Raw genomic sequence first — 5913 nt, forward strand, 5'->3', positions numbered from 1 at the left:
GTTGCCGTTACTTGACGGTCGTAAGATGCTATTGTGGCAATCCTGACTTGACTTGTAGGCGACCGCTATTGCGTCGAATCCGCTCTGTCGTGAAGTTTCGGGAGCGAATTAGGTGAGACTACGGATCCACCGAGGTTGTTTGGACCTGACTTAGGGCCTTACGGTGATACATGTGACTTAAATCCACACCGTTCAACCGTTTTTAAAGTTCATTTTAAGGCATGTTACCAAAAACGAAATTGATCGAAATCTTATGCGGACCATGCCGCATGAAGCAGTGGTGATTGAACCATCACCATAAAAAGGAAATATTTATTTACCATCCAAACTATTGATAAGGTTAGGAAGAAGAGACTATAAAAATATGAGATTGATCCAAAACTTTGGTGGGCCATGAGAAGTTTTTAATGGTCATGTACCATTGTTTCTTGTATCATGGTATACCTCCAAAACTTTGGTGGGCCATGAGAAGTTTTTAATGGTCATGTACCATTGTTTCTTGTATCATGGTATACCTCCAAAACTTTGGTGGGCCATGAGAAGTTTTTAATGGTCATGTACCATTGTTTCTTGTATCATGGTATACCTTGGATTTGAATCTGCTTCATTTCCTGTATCGTCAACACGGATGGCCGGTGGCCGGTGTGGATATAGTCACATATATCAGTGGATCCCACGATCAGCGTCCCTAACATCTAGATGGATTTAGGGTCTCACCTAGTCCGCTCAGTTTCAGGTTATTCCATCCACGCCATCTGGCAATGGCATACCCAATTCGCTACTGACGTACCGTCGGTCACGGGCGTGTTTGATTTTCCGGTGAGATGGTAAATCCAGTGTAAAAAAGTAATAATTAATCCCCCCTCCATTTAGGACGCGGATTTCCTGCGAAAGCCTTCGGCAGGAAGTTCTTGCGCTGAAAAACCTGGGTGGGGCCTAACGTGATGTATCCCGCTCATCCATTTTCCGAGATGTTTTTAGAATAATAACGCCAAAAACGAACCTAATATTTGTGTTTTCAGTTCATCCAAGTAGGAATGACGTTATTAACGGTATGGATGTCATGTAAACATCACTTTCTATCACAGAAAGTTTTCAACGGTAAGAATTTTCCAACCCACCTTTTACTCTAGTGCGGCCCACTTGAGTCTTGGATCCTTCTCACTTTTTGCCTCAAGTACTAAAATGAGCTCAGAAAACGGATGTACGGGGTGGATTTCTCAAAAACATCACGTTGGACCCCACCCAGGATTCCAGCGCAGGAACTTCCTGCGAAAGGCTTTCGCAGGGAATCCGCGTCCCTGCATTTACAACTTATCTGATTTGACTACTTACTTTTTGATACGAAAACCAAGAATATTACAAAATATGTGTGGGTCCCACTGTAATGCATTTCGCTTATCTACACCGTTCATCCATTATTCCAGTTGAATTCATAACATGAGTAAAAAATTGAGGCATATCCAATACCCAATTGGATCACGTCATACAAAAAAGGGAATCGAATATTGATCATTAAAAACTTTGTAGGGCCACTGTTTCTTTTGGCGTGGGCCACCTAAGTGTTACGTCTGCTTCATTTTTGTCTCATGCTCCAAAATATTGCAATAAAACAGACTGATGGAATGAATATATCATTCGCATTACCTTGCAGTTCAAAAATTAAAATTACATCTTTTGAACCAATTTTACGACACAAATTCCGATGAATTTTTAAAAAATTATAATAATTACAATTTCCTAGGTATTTTCCATTTCTTTGAAAAACAAACAAGCCCACCTGTTTGGCCGGACCGATCCCACGGTTTTAGGGCCGAGGCGAATTGGAAGCAATTGGATGCTATTGGAAGTTAAATCACCGGATTGACTGGGCGTGCCAAATAGATTGGGTGATCTGGTCTAGGATATGGTAATCCATGGATCTTAAGGCAATCTACTGGCAACATCGTCATTACCTTTAAATCCCATTCAATCCACCCGAATCCGTTTAAATTTGTGTGGGACATGTTTGGTTTGAGGGATGGGAAGGGATGGGAAGGTTTAATCCCGGGATTGGCCGGGCATGCCAAACAGACTCGATTTAGCAATCCCATAGATCTTACACCAATCCACTGACGCAACCATTATTACCTTGAAATTTGGGCCATCCACCCTAGTACCTTTCAATCCCTTCCAATCCACCCGGCCAAACAGGCCCCTAGGAGGGATGGGATCCCAATATCTCGGGATATGCATGACGAGCCAAACAGACCCGGTGAACTTGTCCCGGGATATAAGCAATCCCATAGATCTTAAAATAATCCACTGACATCACCATCAGTACCTTAAAATTGATCCCATCCCTTGGTTGGATGGATTGAATGGTAAAATCTCATGATATGCCGGGCTTGCTAAACAGACCCAGTAAACTTGTCCTGGGATATAGCAATCTCATAGATCTTAAACCAACCCACTGATACCACCATCATTACCTTAAAATCCATCCCATCTCTCCTAATCCCATGGGATTCACCCGACCAAACAAGCTCTAAGGGGGTTTTTTTTTTTTGGAGGGGGTTAGCTTGGTAGTTAGTACAGGCACTCCATGTTAGCCACCCCTGCTACCGATGGATACCAAGACCTCCAGTGTTGAAACGAGTCAGTCACTAAGTTTTGTGGGCCCATCCTAATGCAGTTGTTGTATGAGCAAAAGAATAAACTTGAGCTTTAGATCTGTAACTGGTTACAGAAAATAGTGGGACAGTAACACCCATAGTTAAAACATTCATAGGGCCCACCTTGTTGTATTTTTGAAATTTAGAAGCTGTTCATAAGTTAACATAGAAATAAATGATGGGAAAATAGAAATATAATCTTGATCGAAAACTTCTGTGGACCCTAAGCAGTTTTGAACCATGGGGTGTCTCTGTCCCCACTGTTTTCTACGGTGGGGTCCACTTGAGCTGTGGATCTGGCTTATTCTTTGGATCCTGCCTTAAAATGTTCTCTTAAAATGGATCGACGGTGTAGATGTAACACAAACATTATGGTAAGGTTCATAGAACTTGGTGACGTCACTTTAGTAGCGAATTGAATGGTCGGTATGAACCGCGTCCCCATCCACTAAAGAAAAGATCGGCACACCCAGTCCAACCGTGACACGGTAAGGATCCGGTAGACCTAATCCAACCGGAGTAAGGTAAGGGGACGCAGGAAGTTCCTGCGCTAGAAAATTAGGGGCCTAACTTTATGTTTTTCAGAAATCCACACCGTTCATCAGTTCTGGGAGCTCATTTTAGTACCTGCCACCAGTAATGAGGCGAATCCTAACTCAAGTGGGACATACAAGAGGAAACAGCGGGGAATGATCTACGGCCATTGAAGCATTCATATAGCCACAAACGTTTTGAATGAGGCTAAATGTTTTATTTTTTCAGTTCTTCCCAATAAGAATGACCTTATAAACGGTTTGGATGGCATGTAAACATCCCAAGAAGGTTTCAATGGTAGGCAACTCTCTCCAGTTTTTTCTCTAGTGTGGCCCACTTGGGTCATGGATCTACCTCATTTTTAGTCACATGTATGTATTAAAATGAGCTACCAAAAGTGATGAGCAGGTTAGATTTCTTAAAAAAAAAAATAAAAATCAACCAAGACCCCACCTCATTTCCCAGCGCAGGAACTTCCTGCGAACACAGTCCAAGGTAGGAGCGGATTAGGTCTTACGCTGATACCTCAGTGAGTATTTTCCTTGACATGGGGCCACCTTGATGATGTGTTGTATAAAAATGCGCTGTCCATCCGTATCTCCACCCCATTTGAGGATGATGTCCCGAAAATTAAGCAGATCCAAATCTCACTTGGACCACATCATTTTAAAAAAGTGTTGACTGAGTGTCTCACTATTTAAAATACCAAAGGGTTATTTTAAGGGTTTCATAATGTTTATTTGTCACATCCAACCTACTAGTAATGTCAAGAAGAAGTGTATGAAAGAAAAATGCAAAGATCAGATTGATCCAATACTTTTGTGACTCATGAAAAGTTTTCAATGATCATTCATTGCTGTTGCTAATGCAATGGTCTACCTGAGATTTAGATCTTTTTAAGGTTGAAGATCTCATCCTAAAATGGGATGAAAATTCATATGGACAGTGTGGATATACAACAAACACATCAAAGTGGACCCCACATTGTTAGTGTAAGACCCACTAAGCTGTTACGCAGGTAACAGGAAGCAGATTGTCGTACTGAGTTAAGAGTAAACTCTATGGGCCTAACTATCATTAATGCATTTTATCCACTCTGTCCATCTCTTTTAACAATAATTTTAGGGCTTCATCCCAAAAATGGTGTGTATTCAATCCTCAAGTGGAGCACACCATTGGAAAAAGAGTGAATTAAACATTTGCTGTTGAAAAATTATTGAGGGCCAAAGAAGTTCTAGAACCAGCTGATATTTGTTTTTTTTTTTTTTCCTTCATTGATGCCCGTTTGATGACAAATAAACATCACTAGGGGGCCTTAGAAAGTTTTCAACGCTGGAAATCAATATTTTTACTTTTTCCTGTGATATGATCCACAGCTTTGGATATGCATCAAATTTGGGTTCAACACCTAAAAATGAAACATATCCAAAGCTCAAATGGACCACACCACTAGAAATAGTATAAATTGAACATCTACGTACCATTGAAAATTTCGCAAGGGCCACGGAAGTTTTAAATCAATCTAATAATTGTGTTTTCACTTCATCTATGTCTTTGTGATATTATGAACAGGTTGGATGACAAATAAACATTACTGTGGGCCATAGAAAGGTTTCAATGGTGAAAATCATTATTCCCACGGTTTCTTGTGGTATGGTCCACTTGAGATTTATATATACCTCAATTTTAGGCTCAACCACTAAAATGATCTGAAAACACGATATGCAGGTTATGGATAAGACAAATACATTCACAGTGGGCCCAACTGCAATCCGATTTCCAATATTACAAAGAGCCAATCGCCAGCGGCACCTGCCATGAGGGATTCCTAGTGGCACAACTCTTTGGGACTCATCGGGGAGCGGATTAAGTGAGGCCCTGCTCATGTATATGCCTGTCCAATCATTTTGAAAGCTCATTTAGAGGCTTAATCCCAAAAATGAAGTAGATCCAAATCTTATTTAGAGCATACCACAAGAAACAATAGTGATTAATGAATCCCCACCATTAAAAACTTCATGGGTCCACCGGAATTTTTACTTTCCATCAAACCTGTTGATAAAGGTTGACACAAAGATTTGGATGAAGAGGCTAAACAAATATCAGTTTGATCCAAAAATTTTGTGGCCCACAAGAAGTTTTTAATGGTTGATTATGGTCCACTTGAGATTTAGATCGGCTTCATTTTTTGGATCATGCCCTAAAAACGTGGATGTAGTCACATGCATCACAATCAGTTAAGGGTCCCACCCACCTGGGTGGATCCAAGGTCTCACCGAATTTGCTGACTCATCAAGGTGTATATGTTTTATGCATGCCATTCATTTATTTTATCAGCTTAGTGTAGGCATGAGCCTAAAAATGGCATAGCTGTATGGGGGCATTTGATGCTTGTAACTTCTGTAAAATGTAAGAAAATCACAAGTAACTTTCTTGCCGTCGGCATTTGGGGAAGAAATACTTAAGGTGATAAAAGTTTCAACCTGTAACTTTGTATCGGGTAAGGAAGCAAGAAATGTTAACGGGGAACATGGTGTTTTTCTATTCATAGGTTACTTTCTCGCAGTCAACGACTGCCTGTTTTGAATTTGGAAAATTGGAGGTTTTCTCTCTCCATCATTTTTCATTTTACTTTTTTCTCTCTCTTGCATTATGGCATCACAAGCATGGTTTTGCTTGGGACGTTGGCAATAACCAAGTGGCCACTGGTCGGTGCCCCGTGGAC

Source organism: Magnolia sinica, chromosome 12 (genome assembly GCF_029962835.1).
Source record: "Magnolia sinica isolate HGM2019 chromosome 12, MsV1, whole genome shotgun sequence".
In the NCBI taxonomy this organism is placed as follows: domain Eukaryota; kingdom Viridiplantae; phylum Streptophyta; class Magnoliopsida; order Magnoliales; family Magnoliaceae; genus Magnolia; species Magnolia sinica.